At 36.2% G+C, this 26,867-nt stretch overlaps 1 protein-coding gene across 2 annotated transcripts in view; it reads right to left on the reverse strand.

The window, feature by feature from the left end:
* Positions 1 to 26,867, reverse strand: part of TMTC2 (transmembrane O-mannosyltransferase targeting cadherins 2) — a 445,065-nt gene that overhangs the window by 177,236 nt on the left and 240,962 nt on the right. The gene's annotated exons all lie outside the window — the stretch shown is intronic.

Genomic DNA, 26,867 nt, shown 5'->3' on the forward strand with positions numbered 1-26,867 from the left:
TCTTGCTCTTGGTTGTTTTCTGTTTGCATACTACATCTTTCTACAACCCTTTACTATGAGCCTGTGGGTGTCATATTATGTGTGAGATATGTCTCTTGAAGACAGCAGACATATTTTTTTTGTATTCTGCTTGCTACTCTGTGCCTCTTAAGTGGAGCGTTTAGACAATTTACATTCATGATTAATATTAATATGTGAGGTTTTGATCCTATCATGAAGTTATTAGTTTTTTGCTTTGTAGTTTCTATTGTGTGGTTGTTTTATAGGGTCTATGGGCTATATACTTAAGTGTGTTTTTGTGGTATCAGGTATCATTCTTTTGTTTCCGTGTTTAGAACTCAAGGATATCACATAAGGTTGACATAGTGGAAGAACATATTTTAATATGGCAGTAAGTCCATATCATACAGAGTTGGCTGGAAATTAAGAAAATCAGGCCATGCTATATATAAGTGTGAATTTAAAGTGCCTTTTGGGGGAGAAGTTGAAAAAAAAAAAAACACTTCCAGTCTCTTAAATTAAAAGTAGTAGGGTCAATTTTGTATATCTATGTGTAGATGGATATATTACAGCATTTTTAAAAGAATATTTTCCTTCTCAGATTTCTCCTCTAATGATTTATCTTTTAGAACAACAGACAGTGAAATTAAGCAGCCAGTGATGAAAAAAATAATTGGGGAAAGAGAAAGAATCAGTATTTGTTTTTGTCAAATAAAGAAAATGCACCTGGACATATGAACTACTGCTATTTCTAGGACCTAAATTCTAGAAAATCATGTTACTTAAAAAAAATAAATAAATAATAACAAAATGTTCTCTTTTAAATCCTTTTAGCCTTTTTTTCGTTTTTTGTCTGATCATGAGCACATGTTCTAGTAATACTGCATGTGTAGTATTTCTTTTCCCTAGGAACATTTTGCCCATCTTTTCTCCCATCTCCCCTAACAACCCTGTCTTTGTCTAAGATCCTACTTTATGAAATCACAATAATCTGGACACTTGATTAATGAAGAACAGTCAAACCCACAATACCAGTGGACTGGACAGAGTTGAACACAAACATTAAACGTAAATAGACATATGGGTCCCTAGGTGATCCTAAACATTGACAGAGAAAGAAGAGGAACGTTTATTTAGCACAGTGATTCTCAATCAGGAGTGACTTTCCCCACCCCCCGCCCCAGGGTATATTTGGCAATGTCTGGAGACATTTATGCTTGTCACAACTTGGGGAATGTAACTGGCATTTAATGGGTAGAGTCCAGGAATGCTTTTAAACATCTTACAAGGCACAGAACAGTCTTCCACAGCAAAGAATAACCCAGTCCAAAACGTCAAAAGCACGAAAGTTGAAAAACCATGATTAGAATTTCTTATCAACTAATTACAATACATTTCTTCAGAAAATAAAGTCCTGTATCTCTTCTAATCACACACACCAACTATACAAGAAGATAGACTACACGAAAGCAAATTAAAAGGATTAAATTATTTTTCATTGAAAAGTCTAACCTACCATTTCTACTATTTTCACAAAAAAGGTAAAAGAAAAATGAAATTTTCTAAAAATTAAAAGAAAAGCATGCCCTTTCCTACTTCTGACAATACATCTGACCAAATTGTCAGTGCCTCTTTGTGGTAAGACTGCCTTCTAGATAGAACTGTCAAAACATCCAAATCCTTAAGTAAAGTGGCCTTTTGCCTCTTGTTCTAACAAAGGTCTTAAAAAGTGGTTGAAATCTGAGAGATTCAAGTGTGGGTATGAATAAAGCACATTAGGAGATGAAAGTATGCCTTTCAAGAGTACATATTTCAGTAACAAAGCTGACGTCCCTGCAATACGCAAGGGAAACAGGATCCTGCTTAACATGGAATCATACACCTTCAAAACCAGGGAAATATTGAAGGATAAACAGTTTCTTTCTTGCTTTGATTTCATTAAAGTGTAATGTGCAGCACTCTTACAATACATTAAACAGTGACAACAAGCTTACCAAATAATGAATACATAATTTTTCAGTGAATTGTCTCATGGTGAAGACAGACAAGCAAACAATCACAATACTGTGTAAAGAGGGTCATGATAAAATGTAAGGTGTTTTGGGAACCCATGAAAGGAACACCTACCCAAGAGAACAGCTGAGGTGAAGTTCCTAGAGAAGACGAGAAAAAAAAAGGACCAAGTCAGGAACGCAGACAAGAGCATTCCAGACAGATCAAGCCATGTGTATGAAAACTCAAGAGTTACAGAGGATAGCATTGTTGACCTAACAATAGCAATAATAACAGGCTTCATGAAAATAAAATGACATAATCGATGTAGGAAGCATTTGGGAAACTAAAAAACTAAGACGACTGAAAATTAGGACTATATTAACAAGAATGAGTTTCAGTAATAGTTTTGCTATTCCCTGGACAAAAAAAAAAAAAAACTTAATCAAAATAAGTCAGATAACGTATATAGGCAATGATTCACAAAATATTTTTAATGTCCAGTTATTTAAAAAATATGTTCATTTTAAACTAAAAGATGTTTCTGAATTTTCATTTGATCGTCCTTTAACACACGTAAGGATTTTGAAACTAAGGTTTATTTATTTATTTTTTTCCCTCAGAGATAATACATAAACTTTAGATATTCACATTTTTTCCCAAGGTTATTCATGCATTTGATATTTGCAAACTGAAATGAACCAACATTGGTTGCAGTCATATTTGAACTTTGCATTCATCCAAATTTCCTAATCAAATTTGCTTATTTAGCTAATGGCTTTAGTAATGAGATATTACATAATTTAACGGTTAAATATGATTACAGATGCATTTACTCACTTTTTTCAATAATTATGCTTAGTTTTAGGCAACATTTATAATATGACACTTGGAAAAATAAATCTTTAATCTCCATCATTCAACAGAATTGATAATTTAATAGCACGGTACACTCATAAAACACAAATGCTCCCAAATCTTGTTTGATAAAATAGATATAAGGCAAAATTCTCAAGTGACTACACTGGCAATAAATGGAATTAAATTCAAAATCCTTTTTAAATTCACTTACTGTAAATAAGTCGCTACTACTTGAATTAATTACAGTAATTCCAAAATTTAGAGAGACATAAGAGCTTAGGAATTAAGTACCTAATAAACACTAGCCACTGTGTTGGAACTGAAAACATAAAAAGAACCATGATCAAACATGCAGCCAGGTTTGGTCATGTGACAAGCAGCACAAGAATCCTGCACTGCTTTAGGGAATAACCTGAAAGGAGTGAGAGTATTTCCTCCCTTACCCCACCTCTTTGCTGCTAGCTGGAAGGTAGAAGTCCTGTGTTGAGGGAGGTAGAGGTCAAACTAAAACTAAAACAAGCCCTGGAAACTGAACCCTTGATAAAAACGTCCAACCAGCAGGGACTGCATATCTCTGAACTTCCCTTTTTTAAGCCAGATTTTAAAAATGTGTAACTAGTTTAAGCTGCTGTTATTTTCGGTTTCTTATCACTTGCCAACCAACCTCTTCACAACTGACAAAATGCCATATGCATTATTCGTGTTTTTAAAAATGTATAATGCTGCCAGGTGTGGTGGCTCATGGCTATAATCCCAGCACTTTGGGAGGCTGAAGTGGATAGATCACCTGAGGTCAGGAGTTTGAGACCAGCCTGGCCAAGATGGTGAAACCTCGTCTCTACTAAAAACAAACAAACAAAAAATACCACACACAAAAATTAGCAGGGCATGCTGGCATGTGCTTGCAGTTCCAGCGACTAGGGAGGCTGGGGCAGGAGAATCACCTGAACCCAGGAGACAGATGTTGCAATGAGCTGAGATTGCACCACTGCACTTGAGCCTGGGCAACAGAGCAAGCCTCCATCTCAAACAAACAAACTCATAAATACGTGTGTGTGTGTGTGTATATATATGTTATAAAATATGTAACATCAAATATAGCTTTCATAGAGAAATTTTAATAAAAACTTCCTTTAATTACATTTGAATAAATACAAAGTATGAGCTGTCTGGTTCTGAGTGATAACCAGATTAGTCAACTGCCAAGAATAAAACTTAGAACTAAAATAGTTAATTAAAATTAAATAATTACCGCAGCTCAAGGAGGCCGGCCTGCCTCTGTAGACTCCTCTGCAGGGAACAGGGCATAGCTAAACAAAAAGCAGCAGAAACCTTGGCAGAAGTAAATGCCCCTGTCTGATAGCTTTGAAGAGAGCAGTGGATCTCTCAGCATGGAGGTTGAGATCTGAGAATGGACAAACTGCCTTCTCAAGTGGGTCCCTGACCCCTGAGTAGCCTAACTGGGAGACATCCCCCACTAGGTGCAGACCGACATCTCACACCTCACACAGCAGGGTACACCCCTGAGACAAAGCTTCCAGAGCAAGAATCAGACAGCAACACTTGCTGTTCAGCAATATTCTGTCTTCTGCAGCCTACGCTGCTGATACCCAGGCAAATAGGGTCTGGAGTGGACCTCAAGCAAACTCCAACAGGCCTACAGCTGAAGGTCCTGACTATTAGAAGGAAAACTAACAAACAGAAAGGACACCCACGCCAAAACCCCATCAGTACGTCACCATCATCAAAGACCAAAGGCAGATAAAACCACAAAGAGGGGGAAAAAGCACTGCAGAAAAGCTGGAAATTCAAAAAATCAGAGCGCATCTCCCCCTCCAAAGGAACGCAGCTCATCGTCAGCAATGGATCAAAGCTGGACAGAGAATGACTTTGAGGAGTTGAGAGAAGAAGGCTTCAGTGGATCAAACTTCTCAGAGCTAAAGGAGAAACTATGTAACCAGTGCAAAGAAACTAAAAATCTTGAAAAAAAAAAATGGATGAATGGATAACTAGAATAATCAATGCAGAGAAGACCTTAAAAGAACTGATAGAGATGAAAACCATAACACAAGAACTGAGTGACAAATACACAAGCTTCAGTAACCGACTCAATCAACTGGAAGAAAGAGGATCAGCGATTGAAGATCAAATGAATGAAACGAAGCGAGAAGGGAAGTGTGGAGAAAAGAGTAAAAAGAAATGAACAAAGCCTCCAAGTAGTATAGGATTATGTGAAAAGACCAAAGCTACGTCTGATTGGTATGCCTGAAAGTGACAGGTCCTATTGTGGGGAGGGGTGGGGGGAGGGATAGCATTAGGAGATATACCTAATGTAAATGACGAGTTAATGGGCGCAGCACACCAACATGGCACATGTATACATATGTAACAAACCTGCACATTGTGCACATGTACCCTAGAACTTAAAGTATAATAATTAAAAAAGAGAATGTAATAAGTGTATGAAATTGGAACTCTTAAATTAAGCTCCTAGACATCAGAGTGGCCACAGATATCACTGTCATTAGAAAAAAGCATTAGAAAAATGCTTAACACGCTTAATTAGAGTTACTAGAAAAATGCTTAACACGCTTGGTGCAAAAGGCATAATTGAATACATATTTTAAAATACTTCTACGATATTCCATGTGATTTTTGCATACCACATGTACTGTGAGCAAAATTAAAAGATGTATTCTTTAAAAGGTTAAATTCCAGCCAGGAGTCGTGGCTCATGCCTATAATCCTAGTACTTTGGGAGGCGGAGGCGGGAGAATTGCCTGAGCTCAGGAATTCGAGACTAGCCTGGGCAACATGGTGAAACTCCGTCTTTACTAAAATACCACCACCAACAACAAAAAAGGTATGGCGGTGTGTGCCTGTAGTCCCAGCTACTCGGGAGGCTGAGGCAGGAGAACGGCTTGAACTCGGAAGGCAGAGGTTGCAGTGAGCCGAGATTGTGCCACTGCACTGCACTCCAGCCTGGCAACAGAGCCAGACGCCGTTTCAAAAAAAAAAAAAAAGTTAAATTCCACGGGGAAGGGTAATGGGCAAGTTGTTTCTCTACTCTATACTTTCATCGAACTAAGAAAAATGGGAAAAAGGAGATGGAGAAAAAAACCACCACCATGTCACCCACAAACTAGGCAAATGAGGGCACACAGTTCTATCATACAGGTCCTTAAAGCTGAAACCTGTTTCAGAGTGTGTCACTTGTGTCACAAAACTGCCAAGTAGGTTTCGGGAAATATAGTTAAGCCCCCTCTCTGGTATCCTTCTTTTGAAACAAATCTAATTATTTGTTCTAAATTGAATTTTGTTTAGACGTGGACAACTAAATAAAGTACAATAATGCCACCCTCTTTCATAAATAAGTTATTTTTTTAAATTCTAACCTGTCAAATATGAAACAGCATGCATTCAATCTAAATGACTTTTTAAGTACTTCAGTTAGATTGCCAAAAACGTTATTCTTTAACATTAGTAGAGAAATAAGAAGTTGCAGCTTTTGAAAATAATTTTTATACGAGTTTTTCCTTAGGGTCTAAAGAAAGAGAAACATATCCTCACTATGGTATCATTTCTTTAAAAATTTGTGAAGTCTTGATTAAATGGAGCATTCATTACAAAGGTGCTTCTCCTGAGACTGAACATGGACTATGACATCTAAATAAGCCTTTATATTCCATATTAGTCCATTACCACCTTTGTGACAGGTGTTGAAAAAGATGCTTTATAACTATTATGTATTTCTCACAATGAACCCATAAAGGTATCAATCTTATTTTAAAATGAAGAGTTCAAAGATCAAAATGGTTAAGTAACTTAAATCTATGCAGCTAGTTGTTATTGCTGCATCTAGGATTCGAAGAACTACATTGTATATTAATATATGCATAATTTACTTTGTATCTATCTTTTGAATATAAAATTAAGACTATATTTTCTTCCACATGTCAAAATAATAGGTGTGAATATATTTTCCTAGTTTAAAAACAGTACTCAACAGGAAGTAATAAAGATTAATACTTGGGGGTTTAAGTTTTTCATTTTATTTCTTTCCACCCTTACAATTAGCAATAGAAATTATTATTATTATTATTATTTTATTTTATTTTTTGAGACGGAGTCTGGCTCTGTCGCCCAGGCTGGAGTGTGGTGGCCAGATCTCAGCTCACTGCAAGCTCCGCCTCCCAGGTTTACGCCATTCTCCTGCCTCTGCCTCCCAAGTAGCTGGGACTACAGGCGCCCGCCTCGTCGTCTGGCTAGTTTTTTGTATTCTTTAGTAGAGATGGGGTTTCACCGTATTAGCCAGGATGGTCTCGATCTCCTGACCTTGTGATCCGCTCGTCTCGGCCTCCCAAAGTGCTGGGATTACAGGCTTGAGCCACCGCGCCCGGCCAGCAATAGAAATTATTATTCTGTTTACTTTAGAGTCTAAAAATGAAGGGAGAGAATTTAAATAATTGGTCCATGATAATGCAGTTGGCAAGACTCAAGATGAAATTCAAATTCAGAGGTATCAGGCTTCAAATCACCAACACTGGGAATAGGTGCCTGCTTTTAGCTTAAGTATGAATACCCGCCCTTTCTCTCTGGTTCATATACACACTGCTTCTTCATTATCCGAGTCAACAAATTTCTCTTCTTTTCTTATTTATACATGCACTTCCCAACATACAAATATCTTGAATTTGCACCGTGTGATAAACTGCAGCCTTCCAGTAACAGTCAACCTGTATTTTACCAAGACATGTATTACAATCAATACACTTATAAAGGGGTTTCCTTGAGTTACTTTTGTGCTTTGGACTCACTCCTCTTCATGGACGTGGTTGCCAATGAGTTAAGACATAGCCCCAAAATGGCACAGTCAGGGAACATTAAGAAATAGAATAAAATTACCAGCTAACAAACTCTTCAGATTTTATTCTCATAGATCAAATTTCTAGACATTATATTATTTAATCTTTCTATATTAACACCAACTCAACCCAAAGTTACAGATGAGGAATAAAGATTAAACAATTTGCCTAAGGTCAGACACAGGACCAATAAATGAATGATTTGAAGCCAAGTCTGTTTAAAGCCAAAGACATGCTCTGAAGTATTTCACTGAGCTGCCTCCCAAGTACAAGGTTGCCAGATAATTTAATTAAAAACAAAACAAAACAAAACAAAACCAACTTTTCCCCTTTCCCCATTACCTTTCCCATGAAAACAAATATGACTCTGGTAAGTCCATATATAGCTTCTGGAATCACAGTCAAATCTCTTTTAAGTATTTTCTTCATCCTCTGGTAGAATATTGATTTAAAACAAACAAAATTAAGAAATGAAAAGCATCTAACACAAGTTAAGGACTAACCACAAATGATTTAACTTTAAACCTATATAGTGATTTACTATGTATTCTTTGCTAGTTACAGGTGCTATCCAACATGGACGTCTAATCTTTATGTAATTTCTTAGAGAATAAACACCTATCAGTTGGACAGTGTGTAATCACTGCAGAGGAACTCCTACGCTGGAATACAAGCGTAGGCCAAAACCTTTCTTGCTCAGTAAAACTCAATGTAATTAGATTGACTTGTTTATTCATTCAAAACATATGTTGAAACTACCAAAATGGAGGTTTAATGATGAGTAGAAAAGATAAATTATTTAAAAAGCAGCATCAAGGATGAGTTAAGAATGCTTTGGTATAGTATGATATACCATGGAAGTCCACAGCAAGAAAATCTAACTTAAAACAAGTTTGTTCAGGCAGAGGGAAGAAAAAAGGATTAAAAAAAAAAAAAAAAAAAAAAAAAAAAGCTTTAGAGAATTCTACAGAAATCAACATACTCAAAAAAATTACAGAAAGAAAAAAAAGCTTCACGGCAAGATTCTATCACAGATATGGTTATAATTTGGGTTAGAGATGTCCCCATGGGCACATAGTGATTTAGTGCAATGTACTCACTTTAAACATAAATGTTCAACAAAGTGGGTGTTTTCTTTGTCCTTTAACAGCAGTGCACTAACGAAAGTCTGCTGTTAAAGCAATAAATTATGAAAGGGGAAAAGGTATCATGTATCTTATGGGCCAGCAGGAATAGGTGTTAGGTCATACAAGCAGTTTCTAACTTAAAAATAAGGAAGATGAGTTCCAAAAATGAAAAGTCTGAAGCTATATATATATTTTTTTGCTTGGAACAGATTTTTTCAACTTAGCAACAATCCACTTGCGGGTTTATCCTGAATAGTTCAGAATTAGAAGAAAAACACTATTCATAACAATGTTTTTTTTGTTGTTGTTGTTTGTTTGTTTTTAAATTGAGATAGGGTTTTCCTCTATGGTCTAGGCTGTAGGGCAGTGGTACAAGCATGGCTCACTGCAGCCTGAGTCTCCTGGGCTTAAAGAATTCTCCCATCTCAGCCTCCCAAGTAGCTGCAACTACAGGCATCTGCCACCAGGCCTGGCTATTTTTGTTTTTTAAACAGAAACAAGGTCTCACTATATTGCCCAGGCTGGTCTTGAACTTCTGGACTCAAGTGACCCTCTTGCCTTGGCCTCCCAAAGTGCTGGATTACAGATGTGAGCCACTGAGCCTGGCCTGTAACAATCTTTCTAAAGTTGCATTTGTTGATTTAATTTTGGTAGAGAAAAGGAATGGCCCCCTTCACTGAACTCAGGGGTCACAGAGAATGAGGATCAATTCATTGCCATAGGCATCATTTAGCGGCTTCAGTCATGGAAGCAGGAGCCAAATTGGTAGATAAGGCTGAAGAATGGAGAAAAAGGGCTGAGAGATGTGGACAGAATGGTGGAGATTTGGGTATCAAGGTGCCAAATCAAGAGAAAACTGGCAAACACACTCAGCAGCACTTGATTCTATTCTTTTTTCTATTCCCTCTACTTTTATATTTAATAAGGCTACTGGTCTTATTTCCCCGACTTTTCTTTACAACAAAACAAAACAACAACAACAAAAAACAGGGCGTAAGAAATGGCCAACTTGCTTGTTTTTCCAAGCCATCAATTGTTGCTTTTGATTAAAAATTGCACTCTTTGCTCCCACACCCAGTTTCAAGGGACTGAGTACACACTTTGCAGCCCAGGTTTGCACCTACCACTAAAGCTGGTCTTTGAAGATTTAGAGATTTTTTGAAAGTAAACAGGGAAATGTACAGGGGACACACTCAAACACAATATCATCTTTTAAAGGCTGTCCTTAGAATAAAAATGGGAGTTAAAACCCAGTCACCCTGTAGACTTAAGACAGCTTGGATTGTTCCTCTAACCAGGAATTTCTGTTGTTAATGAAAGTGCATGCCTATTACTCTCTGAGTTTGATGATGGATATGGTTTCTAGAACAAGGTGGCATCTGGGCTCTCTATCACTAGATGGCTGGTGGACATTTCCTCACACTGTCCTCCTTATTATCAGAATAGCAAGATGGGATCACGTTTACCCAAACCCTGTGCCATGAAACACCCTCAGCTTATCATCTCTAACAATAAGGCTCACTAGGGGCAAAATGAAATGAGAGGCACAACGATTAAAAGCAATGAAGATGTGAAGCAAAAAGGGTATCCTTAGGTATTATTTAATTCTGCGGAGGTAAATGGGAGAGAAGAAGGGAGGAAGAAAGAAGGAAAGATTCTAAAGTAATCTATGGTACACTCTTCACACATGAAGAATTTAAGGAAAACGTATGTACCTAAATCAATGTGCAAGCGACTAATATTTATTGAACACATATGCTAAGCACTATTGTAGACACTAAGAATATATACAAAAACAATGCTTTCGTGAAGCTTACATTTTAGCAATATACAAAGTAAACTAAGTTTACATGTATTTTAATATCATTATTTGCCATTTTAGGTAGTAAATTATACAGTTTACTAGAAGGTAATACATGCAATGTTTTAAAGGATAAAGTAAAGAGGAAAAGAAGTATGAGAGTGGTAGAGGGTTTGCTAATTTAAATAGAATTGGCTAGGAGGCCTCATTCAGAGAGTAACACTGAAGCAAAGAATGGAAAGAAATTAGTAATATAATTTAGCTATAGAAATAATATATTATTTAGTACAAATAATATATAAGAAAAAATAAGCAGCAGATGACACAACATTCATTTTTAAATTCATTATCATCTAAATATCCAGATGTCTTCAAACTTCAATTATACTTTAAGCAATTTTTCCATCATATAGGGGAAACCACAGTTAGGTTTTATACAAGAAAGAAAGTAAATTAAGTGAAAGACAATATTACTATATTTCCTGGTGTGTCTAGCAGATAATTCTTAACTCACAGTAATTGGAAATCTGCAGAGGACTGATCTGAACTACACAAATAAATTTACATCTGTTCGTTTTTCTTCAGGAGCAGAGAAATAAGAAACTTTTTTCATAATGCAAAACCTCCTTCTGAGAAAATTGAAATTAATTTACTTGAAATGCTGCTGCACATCAGCCTGCACTTTCCATGTGAGCATAATTTTAGGAACAACAGAAAGCTTCTGGCCATTTAAGTAACTTTCAATCAGTTTTAAAGTTAAACCAAACAAAAGGCATTAAAACAGGATGTGATTATGAACTTCTTTATAAACCTCTTTTATGGTTTTCTAATATATGTCCTCAAATTTACCTATAGTGTCCTGGATGAAAATGACTATAAAATTAAAGGCCTCTTAATGAGATTGCAGAAAAATATCTTTCACCATTTTCCCAACATGGAAAATAGTTTAACTCACTCTACACTCTTGAATGAATATTTCTACATAATATCATTTTGCAGCTACGTCTGTAAGAGAAAATCTATAATACAAATGAGCATAGGAATGAGTCAATCTTTCTTTTGCCAGGCTCCAATTTCTAAAAGGATTCTGGCTTCCCCCAATTTTGCTTTGGGGTAGAGTGGGGAGGGCAAGGCTTAATAGTTCAGCAGGCAATTCTAGACACTAATTTCCACTGCTATAAGAGGAATGAGTGTGTAATCAGTTGTTTGATTCAATTCGTTTTGAAAGCATTTAAGAACCAAGGAAGTACTGAAGACCTCACTATGTGATAGAAACAAATACATATTAATTTACATCTCCGGCCATCAAGGACCTCCTAGTGTGAATCTCAGTTCCTTGGTATTTGCGTCCACATATTTCATAAGATAAATTAATTCTCTGAATGATATCCTGTATTTTGTGATAACAACACGCTGTTCTCTGAATACCACATGGAGGAGAAGTGAATAACATTTTTAAGTTTCAACACCTAGGACTGATGCCACTATCTTTTACCCATGGGGCCACAAAAAAAGTCCATAGAAATATTTAACTTCTCTGTAGCACATGGTTTTGGTCATTTTCTCCCATCTTACTGTCCTAACCAACAGCTTCAATGACATCACACACCTTAGCCTTTTATCCTACTCCTTAAGCCAACTTTAGGGTTCTAATTTTTCTTTTTCCTCTTTTATTTTTTATTTTATTTTATTTTTTCAGATTGTCACCCAGGCTGGAGTGCAGTGGTGCGATCTCAGCTCACTGCAAGCTCCACCTCCCAGGTTCACACCATTCTCCTGTCTCAGCCTCCCGTGTAGCTGGGACTACAGGCGCCCGCCACCACGTTCAGCTAATTTTTTGTATTTTTAGTAGAGATGGGGTTTCACCGTGTTAGCCAGGATGCTCTCGATCTCCTGACCTCATGATCTTCCTACCTCAGCCTCCCAAAGTACTGGGATTACAGGCGTGAGCCACCATGCCCAGCCAGGGTTCCACTTTTTCTATAGATCTCCTTAAATGTTGGTATTTCCTAGGATTCCATCCAAGGTTCTTCCATTTACTCTTATACATATTATTCACACACATATTATTTATTTTCAGTTTTAATTTACATAATTATGACACCAAAATCTACACCCTTTAGCTCAAAATGCTCTCATGAACTATGGAAATACATTCCAGTTGCCCGGTGGATGTCCAATAGTCATCTCAAACTTAGCCAAAACTGAAAAATCATTCCCCCAAAACACCTTACTTACCTTTCTAGTATGACTCCTCTATTCTTTTCTTTTTCAGTTCTCTTTCCTTTAGGCTGATTTACGTTTCTTTGTATACCTTGTCACAATAATATAAGCATATCACTCAGAAAAGATGTCACTTTATTACTTAACATTCTATTTTTTACATCCAGACTTCAAGTTACTTGAGAGTAGAAACTACACTTTGTCAGCTTATTCCCAGCTTCTAATACAATGTCTATCACTCTGAAGGTACTCAGTATTTGCTGACTCAATTAATGGATCCTTATTTCCAAAATGTAAATTCATATTTATAAATATACTCAAAAGATATAATCAGTGTTGACTGAACTTTAGAATTCATTTCTTTCTTTCTTTAGAATTCAATTCATTCTTTCTCAGAATTATGTGAAAACTAGCGATGCTTGAAACAGGTGCTATATAAGAATTGCGGATATTTGAGTGGCAGGAAGATGAATTCCACCTTGAGAGCTAAACTGTAAAATCAACTCACAATGAATCAGAGAACAGTGGTGCAAAATCAACTGCGGGTGAAAAAGATACCTCCAAAACTAGCAGGTATGAAGTGTAACTGTCTGACCATATTAGTGCAACAACTGAGTACAAAATGCAAAAGCGTGTAGGTAGCAGGAGGTGATGAAACTTTGAAAGCTCTGGAAAAGTAAATTTAGAGTCAAATGCCAATAGCAATTGTCTCAGCACTTTCCAGGAAAGGAGGAGCTGCAGCCAAGAGGTTTCATAGCATCAGGCTGTCTTAGACTAACGTCATTATAAATTTATTCATCCAATACTACTTGGATGGATGCTGTCATAAATTAAATGTTTTCAACACACTGAGAGACAAGTTTGTCAAACAAACTTGTGATTCCCATACAGACTTGCTCAGATTTTGAGTCATTCTAGTACCTATGACAATATAATGAATGAAATCTCTTTTCTTTTCTTTCTTTTTTTTTGAGACGGAGTCTAGCTCTGTTGCCCAGGCTGGAGCGCAGTGGCGCGATCTCGGCTCACTGCAAGCTTCGCCTCCCGGGTTTACGCCATTCTCCTGCCTCAGCCTCCCGAGTAGCTGGGACTACAGGCGCCCGCCACCTCGCCCGGCTAGTTTTTTGTATTTTTTAGTAGAGACGGGGTTTCACCGTGTAGACCAGGATGGTCTCGATTTCCTGACCTCGTGATCCACCCGTCTCGGCCTCCCAAAGTGCTGGGATTACAGGCTTGAGCCACCGAGCCCGGCTGAACGAAATCTCTTAAAAACACTGACACAGAGGGACTTTCTTAGCCTTCAGCATGCTTTTTTAATATAAGTAGCTCTCTCCAGGACTAATCACCCCAAGCAACTAAGCACTGGGCACCTGAACAGATCAGCTTCTTTCCTAAGACCACTTGCAGCAATTTACTGAAAACCACTGAATGCTATGAGATAAAATTTTATGTTGTATACAATGTATAATTGTAACTAATAATCACACATGATTGTTAACACCATAAAACCTGCAATAGAAAATGTTTCATCTTATGGCTTTTTTAAAAAAAATTAAAAAATAAGCCAGATGTATTTTAACTCTAGCTTCTCCATAAAATCCTTTCTTACTTCTCCTTTACCATCCTGCAGACGTCCAGGTCATTAGGTAGTAATTCTTGTCTTAATCCATGTCTGGCATCTTGACAAGAATGACTTAGCTAAATTTCTTGAATATAGTATGTCTTGGCCAAAACTCAAGAATGGATAATTTAATGTTAAAATATATTCAAGAATTTACATTCCCAAATATAAACCTGGTTGATGGAATCATTAAACATAGTCAATCTGCCCTAGTTTCAAATAATTACTGTTTGTTTTTACTTTCAAATTTTTTTTTTCAAAAGGCTATTTATATTCTTGTTTTTCCTATAGAAAAATATTAAAGTAACTCTACAAATTAGAATTGAAAAACTAAAAGATAAATTTAAACAATATGTTTCTATGAACAAAAGTCAGTTATATAGCCACTTATACGTCAAGTAGCCCTTTAAAGGAGAGACTGGTATTTTAAGAACCATGAAACATCTTATCCTATTAACAATAAATCAGAATACAAGTATATACTTCACTATTTACTATTTTTGTTTTCTGATTAACAAATGGAGCTGTTGAAATGTATTTTGCGGAAACAGTCCTTGGCTGGTTATTCATTTAAGTAACATATTAATTATGTTCTCTTATCAATTCTGAATTAAAATATTTGTTTTCTATGTGTATTCTATAAATAAAATATCTCCGGGGTTTGGGAGGTAGAAAGAAAAGAGAACTCAATCCTTTACAGTAGAATTTGTAAGACTATGTTTCAAAATCATTATCCCAGCCGGGTGCGGTTGGCTCATGCCTGTAATCCCAGCACTTTGGGAGACTGAGGCAGGCAGATCATTTGAAGTCAGGAGTTTGAGGCCAGCCTGGCCAACATGGTGAAACCCCATCTTTACTAAAAATACAAAAATTAGTCGGGTATGGTGGCACACATCTGTAATCCCAGCTACTCAGGAGAATCGCTTGAAACTGGGAGGCAGAGGTTGCAGTGAGCCAAGATCATGACACTGCACTCCAGCCTGGGCAACAGAGTGTGACTCCATCTCAAAAAACAAAACAAAACAAAAACAACAACAAAAAATCATTAGCCCACATCAGTAGGTATACAATAACAATGGTCTCAGGAAGGGAATTTTACTGCTCTTATGCTTTGTGGACAGTGAATGTTTCAAAGACATATATAATAGATAAAAGCTATGGAATCAATCAACATTCAGAATCAGATAAGAACACATGGCCAGTAATGCAAGCTAGAAAGGAAGTGGGTCAGACAAGTGGCAAGGACAGGACAAGGGGTCAGCAAACTTGAACTCTGTTGATTTATATCCATTCATTAGATTACTCATTAGTTTCTTATCTAATTAATTAGCCCATTAGGTTATTAATCTACATATGCATGATTTAACTCATTAACTTATTAATTAATTTGCTAGTTTATTAACATATACACAGTTTGAAGTCTATGTGCCTGGTATTGTGCTAAGTGCTAGGGGAAAAGTGGTGCATGGACACTGAGCCAGGTGTGGTGTCATGTGCCTACAGTCCCAGCTACTTGGGAGGCTGAGGCAGGAAGATCACTTGAGTCCAGCAGTTCAAATCTAGCCTGGCAACACAGTGAGATCTCATCTTTCAAAAAAAGATAAGAAAGATAGATCTCCCTCCTAAATATCACAGTGCAACTAATACTTGGCTCTTTTTAATCTGGATATTAATATTTGTGATACCATGCTCCACTTTATATATATGATATCACGTTCCCTTTATATCATATTTATGTATTCTCCTTTATGGTATTTTGTGATACCATGTTCCTTTATATGGTATAGGACATGGTAACACAAATACCATAAATACTTGGTTCTTTATAATCTGGGTCATGTTAACATTTGTGATACTATGTTCCTTTATATAAAGAGGAACATGCTATCACAAATGTTAACACAATCCAGACTAAAAAGAGCCAAGTATTAGTGGCTTTGTGAGGTATCTAGAAACCTCCCCAGAAAGCGTCGCTTAAGCTGAGGAAAAAAAAAAACAAAAAAAAAAACAGGTATTAGGCAAAAAAGGTCGGTGGGGGTTAGGATAGAAAGATGTCATAAAGGGTGGAAAGAGATCTGAAGGGGAAGGAAAGAGAGAGAATGTTGCAGGCAGCACAAATAGTATGTGCAGAGGCCCGACCAGAGGAAAAGCAAGATAATATATTTGGGAAAACTCCAAGAAATAACCTTCTAATAAAAGTAAGACTTATAATACAGAAACAACAGCAAAAAATTGCAATTAGGCGTATCTAGAAATAAAATCTGAATAACTAGGAATGACCAATTTAAAATAGAATAAAAGAGAAAAAGATCTAATTCTCATTATTAAAAATAATTTCTAAAAATTATTTTTTTAGACCTCAAATATGTGAGACCTTTGAGAATCAAATACAAAATGTTAATAAATCTTGAAAATTGAAAGAAATGTAGAAATACATGTATCTCGCCAGGTGCGGTGGCTCATGCCTATAATCCCAGCACTTTGGGAGGCCGAGGCAGGTGGATCACCTGAGGTCGGGAGTTCAAGACCAGCCTGACCAACATGGAGAAACACCGTCTCTACCAAAAATACAAAATTAGCCGGGTGTGGTGGCGCATGCCTGTAATCCCAGCTACTCCTGAGGCCGAGGCAGGATAATCGCTTGAGCCTGGGAGGCGGAGGTTGTTGTGAGCCAAGACCCCGCCATTGCACTCCAGCCTGTGTAACAAGGGCAAAACTACGTCTCAAAAAAAAAAAAAAAAAAACAAGAAAGAAAAAGAAATACATGTGTCTGGAAGAGAAAATTCAAGAGTATAACAATGTCAACTCTCCTCACTTTAATACACAATCATTGCAAAACCAATGAAAACTCTAATCAGACTTATAATTAACTTAAGAAGTCTATGGGTCCAGTTCACATTGAAGATAAAATACATAGGAATAATCAAGAAGTGTGGGAAACAAATAACAAGGATGAGAGGTTTGCTTTTTAAAATATAAATTTCCTATAAATTATAGTAGATGAAACAGCTTGATTTTGACAGGGGTTACCAACAGAACAGAGTCCATAGCAATGAACAGTGTTTATATAGGGATTTATTCTAAGTGATAGGTAGCTATCCAATAAATTGGATAGGTAAACTTATCCAATTTAGGTAAACTTCTTCTAGGTGATAGGTAAGTATCCAATAAATTATAATGGGAATTTTAGTTTTCATTGGAAAAAAATTATACCTTAATACAAAAAATAAATGAATCCAGAGTAGACTGATGATCTAAACAAAAAGCAAACATAACTTTAAAACTACCCCAAAAATGTCCAATTTAAAAACATATTAGGCTGCAAATGGTCATTTTCAGAGAGACAAAATACAGAGGTTTAAATAAGAAAACTTGGGGATTTTTTTCTATATAGAAATTAAAGTTGCACACACTAAATGCTATAAGTAAAAATGATATGTTAAAAATTAGTTGAAGATATATGCAAAATAGGTTTGTGTGCTTACACACAAGTTTTCAACCCTACGACTCATTAAAAAAAAAAAGCCTACACAATAGAAAATTAGGCAAGAAATATGAACAGTAAATTCCCAAGAAAATTACAAAGAGCCAATTAACATAAGAAAAATTACTCAACTCCACTTGTAATGAGAAAAATAGAAAATGAAGCAATATAGTTTTGAAATCATCCCACTGAGCATTCATTAATGTTGTTGATCTTAACACCTCCAATATGAACAACTTAAAATGAAGACGATTATACAAATTCTGACATATCTGCACACATGTAAAACAGTCAAAAATTAATAATGATTCATATATGCAGGGGAAAAAACTTGAACGTGTATACATAACCACACGTATAAATGCTTACCAAAAACGTGGTAAGATCTATACTGGAGTAGGAAAAGGATATGAGGAATCAATAATCGGGACTTCTAAGTTTTACTCCATATTCTTCAGTATTATTTGAATGTTTCACAAGAGCATATTTGTGTATTAATTGATACTTATCAATTAAAACAAAATGAACATTGTGTACTAGGCGTCAGGCCTTTCTCTTGCCACATGAAAACACAGGTACCTGCAAGCTGCCCCACTTCATTCCAGGAATTAGTAAAGAGCCAGCTGAGATGTACACCAAGAGCACTGGTAACCTCAAGCCAACAGAATTATAACAAAATCTCTCAGTCTCATTCGCTCTATGTCAGACATGACCAACACTTCTGGGCAGTCCTGCTTGATAATCTTTCTGAAATTATCTATTTTGGGAGACCAATCGGCTTACCTCCCTCTATCCCCAACACATACTCCCCACTATCGAACTTGGCAGGAAATCCTGTCTCGAAGTATTACTTTTCCTTACATTTCCACCAGTCCTCATTTCTCATAGGCCAAACTCCGTTTTTAAACTCTATGCCAAGTAGTCTCACCAGCTGTATCCTATAATCTCTGACCTTTCTAACCTCTCAAATATTCTCAAAACCTGGCCCTGAATGTTCAAAAACATCTCTCATACTCTTATTAGGATTGAATCTAAAAAGGCCAGGCACAGTGGCTCATGTCTGTAATCCCAGCACTTTGGGAGGCCGAGGCGGGCGGATCACCTCAGGTCAGGAGATCGAGACCATCCTGGCTAACATGGTGAAACCCCGTCTCTACTAAGAAAATACAAAAAACTAGCCGGGCTAGGTGGCGGGCGCCTGTAGTCCCAGCTACTCAGGAGGCTGAGGCAGGAGAATGGCGTAAACCCGAGAGGCGGAGCTTGCAGTGAGCTGAGATCCGGCCACTGCCCTCCAGCCTGGGCGACAGAGTGAGACTCCGTCACAAAAAAAAAAAAAAAAAAAAAAAATCAGCCAGGTGTGGTGGTGGCTGGAAGGTGGAGGTTGCAGTGAGCTGAGATCATGCCACTGCACTCCAGCCTGGGCGACAGTGTAAGACTCTGTCTCGGCCGGGCGCGGTGGCTCAAGCCTGTAATCCCAGCACTTTGGGAGGTCGAGACGGGCGGATCACGAGGTCAGGAGATCGAGACCATCCTGGCTAACAGGGCGAAACCCCGTCTCTACTAAAAAAATACAAAAAAAAAAAAAACTAGCCGGGCGAGGTAGCGGGCGCCTGTAGTCCCAGCTACTCGGGAGGCTGAGGCAGGAGAATGGCATGAAACCGGGAGGCGGAGCTTGCAGTGAGCTGAGATCCGGCCACTGGACTCCAGCCTGGGCGACAGAGCGAGACTTCGTCTCAAAAAAAAAAAAAAATAAATAAAAAAAAGACTCTGTCTCAAAAAAAAAAAAAAAAAAGGATTGAATCTATGGTGTCAATTCTTCACCACATATTTCTTTTATTGCTGTCTCAACCTAAACTACCTCTCCCTAAGAGATTTCTTGGTATCATTTTATATATATATATATATCTTATATATTATATATACATATAATGATTATATATAATATATACACACACACACATACATACACACACATACATACACACAAATATACACATGCACCACTGACATTTGTTTAAAATGTTAGCTTTTTAAAACAGTCTTATTTGTCCCACTCTTTCACTCTCTCCATTAAAAATTCCTGGCTGGGCCCTCTCTCTTTTACACTGAAGCTACTAATAGGGAGGTAAGGAGATGTGATGGGTTGAATCATGTCCCCCTCACCCCCGCAAAAGGTATGTTGAAGTCCTAACCTCTACTGTTTCAGAATGTGACCTTATTTGGAAACAGGATCATTACAGAGGTAATTCAATATTATAGGTAGGCCCCAATCCAGTATGACTGATGTCCTTTTAAGAAGATGGCCATGTGAAGATAGAAATACACAACATCATGTGACAACGAAGTCAGAGACTGGAATTACGCAGCTGCAAGACAAGAAATGCTAAAGATCACCAAGAAACCACAAGAAAAAGGCAAGGAAGGATTCTTTCACAGGTTTCAGAGGGAGCATGGCCCTGCCAACACCTTGACTTCGAATTTCTAGTCTTCAGATCTGTGAAATGATAAATTTCTATTTTAAGCTATGTACTTTGTGGTATTTTTGTTACAGCAGTCCTAGGAAACTAACACAGGAGTCACCCCTAATATAAATGTGTTTGTTTCTGAAACTGCAAGAAAATGAAACAAATGTCTAATTCAAGAAAGCTCTTTATAAGCCAGAAGTGTTTAGTGATAATGATCAAAATATACTTACATAATTCAAAGAATGTGGTTTTCCTAATACTCATTACTAGTCTTATCACTTATTGAAAAATGGGATATATTCTGCTCTGATACGGATTTCATAACTTATTTAAAAGATCAGTGCAATTGGAAATTTTCTAGGTATGCAGGATATAATAATGAATATGAAAATGTCATTACCCCAAGAAGTTGAATATTAATGGAAATGGTCACTATGCTTCAACACTAAATGTAGTAATTACTACTAACTTTGGACAGATATTTATTATGACACAGAATTATTTATTTATTCCTAGTTTATTTATAAGTTTGCTTTCCAAGGTAGCTGCTGATCAAATGCCTTCTTGGCATTTCTAGAATTGATATTTTTTAATCCTCTGACTTTTTAAATTGAAAGAGTATAGTAATTTAATTGCAATATTAAATATCCCACCATAAATCTTAGACTATCTGATAATGGTGTTTAAATCTTTAATATGGGCTACCTCCACTATATTAATTTTAAGACATGTATATACATTTATATTTGTTGTGTAACTGGACTTTTGTGGGTTGTATGGTTCTTGTTTATTTGCTTTTTGCTCTGTTTTGTTGTTGTTGTTGTTGTCCTTGTGTGTATAGGTGTGTTAAATGTAGTCAGCTACTTTGTAATCAGTGTTATCTAGCTTAATAAAAAATACGTAAGAAGTCTAACGATTGCATGAAATATCATTTCATCAAAGATTTGACAGAACTCACTTGTGAGATGCCTTGACTCAGTTCCTTGTTGAGATAATCCCTTAATATTGTTTCCAAAGTTTTCCAAGGTTTTTGATCGAGACTGCCTATCTCTTCTTGGGCCAAATTGACCATTAATATTTTCCAGGAAGAAGTATATATATTAGTAGGATTCTCATATATATTATTAGTGTTTTATTATTTTAAGCATATATCCAGTTATAACTCTTTCCTCATTCTTAAAATTGTATATTTGAGATTTTATAATTTGCCCTTACCCAGAGCTGCTGATCTTCCAGAGAACAAGATCTTAGATTATGCATTACTTCCTATTGTTTCTCTGCATTCTGATTTATTTATATTTTCTCTTTACTTCTCTTAAATTTTTAGTTTATTTTCTTGCTCATTTATTAGCTTCTCGGATTGGGTATTTACTCAGATTCTTACAACACAGAACAAAATGACAACTAACTTACAGTAGCAAAATCTCTATCATCAACAGACATAATTCTTCCATTAGGTAAGATAATCAAGAATTGACTATAGCATGTTAAATTCATCTGCATTCTGAAATCTAATTCCTAATACAATATTTAATGTTCTATTGAATTACCATTTTAAATATCATTTGGAACAGACCGAAACAAATCCATAACAACAACGAAAGGACATTGACTATTTCTTAGCCTAAAAATCAATTATATTTCACATTGCAGTGTGTGGTGTAGTGAAGAGGTTGAAAGTGAACTCTATACTTATAAAACTAGACAGTGTAAATCACTGAGCCATGATTCATCTGCTTTGTCTCTGAAAATGTATTATACGTGAAAAGACAAACCAACATCATAATGCAAATCTATTAAACCTGGTCTTAATAATTTCTTGTATGAAATAACAGATTTTAGTAAATTTGACAATATGAATAAAAGGCTAAATACAAGGCTGTACAATAAATGCATGATATCTATTGTTATTAAGAATAGAATTAAGTTCTGTTTAAATTTCATATTATATAACTACTGTCTGTAAGCATGGATTCAAATGATATCAAACGACGTTATAATTAATAGATTTAGAATTAAAAATGCCTTCTGTAGCACTTTCTTCTTGAAGGCAACTCTTAGCACAGGTGTGCAAATCCAATGATTTTTTTTTAACAAAATTCTATACCATGAATTCAGTAAACTCACTAACAGTTACTAAAACCTTATATTCTCTAATATATTTAATTCTAAATATTTTATTTCTCTATGTAAAGGTTTTTTTTTTTCTAAATTTGAAACATACATATTGAGGCTTTTTTCCCAAACCTTTGGTTTATTTCTGCCTAAAGAAATACCACAATGAGATATCATCTCATGCCAGTTAGAATGACAATCATTAAAAAGTCAGGAAACAACAGATGCTGGAAAGGATATGGAGATATAGCAACACTTTTACACTATTGGTGGAGTGTAAATTAGTTCAACCACTGTGGAAGACAGTGTGGCGATTCCTCAAGGATCTAGAACCAGAAATACCATTTGACCCATTACTAGGTATATAGCCAAAGGATTATAAATCATTCTACTATAAAGACACATGCACAAGTATGTTTACTGCAGCACTATTCACAATAGCAAAGACCTGGAACAATCCCAAATGCCCAACAGTTATAGACTGGATAAAGAAAATGTGGCACATATACACTACAGAATACTATGCAGTCATAAAAAAGGATGAGTTCATGTCCTTCACAGGGACATGGATGAAGCTGGAAACCATAATTCATAGCAAACTACCACAGGAACAGAAAACCAAATACCACATGTTCTCACTCATAAGTGGGAGTTGAACTATGACACATGGACACAGGGAGGGGGAATATCACACACTGGGGCCTGTTGGGGGTTGGGGGCTAGGGGAGGGATAGCATTAGCAGAAATACCTAATGTAGATGACAGGTTGATGGGTTCAGCAAACCACCAAGGTACATGTACACCTATGTAACAAACGTGCACGTTCTGCACATATATGCCAGAACTTAAAGTATAATAAAAATATATTTAAAAAAGAAATACAAGTGTTGCACAGATACAAAGTCAGAATGTCTTAGGTTCATATATTGGCTCCTCTGTTTACTTTCTGTGTGACCTCAGACACACTACCTCTGAGTCTCAGTTTCCTTGTGTTATAGGCGTCCTTTGAAAAAAAACTATGGTAACGTACGTAAAGAACTAAGAAGAACATTTAGCACACAGAGGTAATTGAAGCTACTGCTACTAAAGAAAAAAAATTAAAATGATCCCATCATTTTATAAACATGGAATATAACTCTTTGTGTGTACCTCTTGGATATAACTTGATTTCATTTCTGAAAAAAGCTGTCCTCAAATATTTATGATCTTATAAGGTAATGTTCCTTAAATTTCAGATATAAATCTACATCACTCATACTATTGCTTACTTCATATTTTCCAAGATCATTCCTATTTTTCCTCTATCTTTACCTATAACAATATTCATATGTGCTACTTAGATGTAGTACATATGTTACTATATATATATATTACATATATTACATTGAGTAATAAATGTACATGTATTACGCTGAGGGCCTAACAGAAGCTTACAATTCCCAAAACCTTCTAAAATGTATGAACAAATGTAGGTATTCCACGCCAATTAACACAAATGGTTTGTTCTATGCCTCTGTCATAAACATCTTTAAAAGACATAACTGTAACTGATGAAAGGACAAGTGATTAATGCATGCTATTATCTCAAAGAGGTATTATCACGTTATATGTCCTAGAAAGACTGAGAAAAGCAATTTCCTTCTCTTTTAGGAGTTAAGATAGAACAAGGAGTAACTTCTGTACACCAGAGAAAATTATGTATATCTCAAAACTAAAATTTGCTCTTTAACAGTCTCTAAACTTTCTATGAGAAAACTTTTCTTTTTTCTACCTATGCAAATAAGTAGAAAAAATGTTTGTTCCTATAAATATGATACCAACTTATTTATAATATTATATATTGCAAAAGTATATTTTTTAAAATATTTGATTTAAAATCATTGAAAAATTTAGCTATTGTAAAATAGAATTATTGATATCAGAATTCTGTCAAAGCCAATACTTTCAAATCATTGCCAATATTTCTTGTGGAATTTAAGCTTCTCTGTTTAGGGTGACAGATAAGTGTGGCTTAAAGATCCAACATATTAGTAAAAAATATTGTGGAACTATATTTGGCACTTATGACATAATCCATTTCCAACAATTAGGGGGAAAAACTGATCTTGCCAATGACCACTTTTCCAGCAAAGACTTTTCACTAGGGTTTGGGAAGGTCAATTCATATGCTGGCATGATTTACATATGCATCCAGAGACAGACAAAGTCTTAAGATATAATTTTAAAATTGCATGTCAAGTGAAATTTTCTAATTGAATACATTTCTCTTCTCAGTAAAGAATTAACCTGGATAAATGCTTTGAATCCTTGTCCAACAGGTATCGCAAAGAGGTGGGCAGCATTTTAACCATGGACTATGGATAAGACAGAGAGAAATATTTCAATGAAGAGGTGCTGGTTGTTCAGCTTACTTTTCTTCCAAAAATGTATGAAGGATGGGAGCCAGAAAAGCAATATCCCATACTGCAAGGCAAGAGGCCCCTCTGACATCACTCTCAGATGCAAAAAGTGTAAAGAACATATGTATGAATATATTAAACTCATAAGGTTATTTTTCGTAAAATAAAAATAATATTAATAAAAATATAGCAAAATAACACTATTTAGATGAAGAGGACTTGAGCCTTTGTAGGAGTACCTAGATATATATTTTCATTCAAGAAAAGAAACAGATACAAATTGAAATTAGTTCAGCAAAGAAGATGGTAAGATACATGGTGAAACAGGACACAGAAGAGAGTAGGTAGAAGGAACAGTATACTGGAGCAGGTGTGCTTCATGTGAAAGAATACCAGGTGACAAAGAGAAAATTACACACTGTGCAAGCCAACACAAAACATATCTGCTGACCTAATTCAGACCACAGGCCGCCAGATTGGGATCCCAGTATTAAAGCCTACGAGGTTAAAAACAACGGCAACGTATGAACAAAAAATTAAAGCAGAGCTTATCCTGTCTGCTTTCCCTTAAATATCTAGTTTTTTTTTTTTTTTTAGTTAAATTTTATTTTAAAGTATCTGTGCCTTTAGACTTAGCCAACACAAAAGATTCAGGTAACCAGAGCATAAATACATATTTTAAAAGTTTACAGATTAGCTTGATGCTGTCAATATCACACAGCATTCATTAAACTCAAGCAGCAAGCATCTTATTTTTCCTAGGATCAGTCATCTTACTATAGAGAACTGGTCTGCCTCCATTCCATTCCAACTCTGGAAGTGCTGTCAATGGAAGTGACTCATTGCCCCTCCCACATCACTCAGTGTTTCAACCAAGAGAGGGCACAGGACTGCAGGAGGGTCAGTCCAACAACTTTTTCCGGGATTAATACAGACCCTGAGACAAAACAGTTCTCTTTCCTTCTGAGATTGAGAAGAATAAGGATGCCATCTATATTCACAAAGGCACAGGAGTCATCTTTCCCATTGTTATAGAGTACCACAGAAAATGGAGCAAACCCAGAAGAAACCAGAGCCACAAAATGGAGAAACATTCCTGAAACAAAATCAGGCACTAGATCTAACTAGGCCTGCATCTAGTAAATCCAGGAATTTCCAGTTAGGGGAGTTTATACATTCTCTGGTGTGTTCAGGCAAGCTTAAACTGGATTTCTGTTACTTATAAACAAAATGTTCTCATAAATATAAGAGACAAAGAAGATATTTGAGTTTGTTTTGCATTTATCTACTCACATCTCATTGTACCAGCTAGGACTGTCCACTCAATGAACAAAACCAGTTTTTCCCCTAGGGATTTTTCTAACCCAACATATAATAATATCCTAAATTATCCCAACCTCACTGATAATCATCAGTGCCTACGAAGAGGAAAACAAAAAAGAACCATGACCTTACTCACTCACTTTTCTAGTGTAGCACATATTCTATATATACTTTGATATGGCAATTTTTTTTAATGGAAGACAAAATCTATCATTAATAATGAAGGCTGGGCACAGTGGTTCACACCTATAATCCCAGCACTTTGTGGGGTAAGGCAAGAGAACTGCTTCAGGCCAGGAGTTAGGCACCAGTCTGGGCAATATAGTGAGTCCCCATCTCTACAAAAAAATTTAAAAATTAGCCATGCATGGTGACAAGCACCTGCAGTCTTAGCTCTTTGGGAGGCTGAAGCAGAAGGATTGCTTGAGCTCAGGAGTTTGAGGCTGCAGCAAGCTATGACAGTGTCTCTGAACTCTAGCCCAGGCCACAGAGTGAAATACTGTCTCAAAAAATTAATAATGCTAATAATCAACACATGATTTACATAACTCTTATACGTAATAGGCTTATTTTATGAACTCATCTAAGTAT

This window comes from Trachypithecus francoisi, unplaced genomic scaffold (assembly GCF_009764315.1).
Source record: "Trachypithecus francoisi isolate TF-2019V2 unplaced genomic scaffold, Tfra_2.0 Lachesis_group11, whole genome shotgun sequence".
NCBI classification, from domain to species: Eukaryota; Metazoa; Chordata; class Mammalia; order Primates; family Cercopithecidae; genus Trachypithecus; species Trachypithecus francoisi.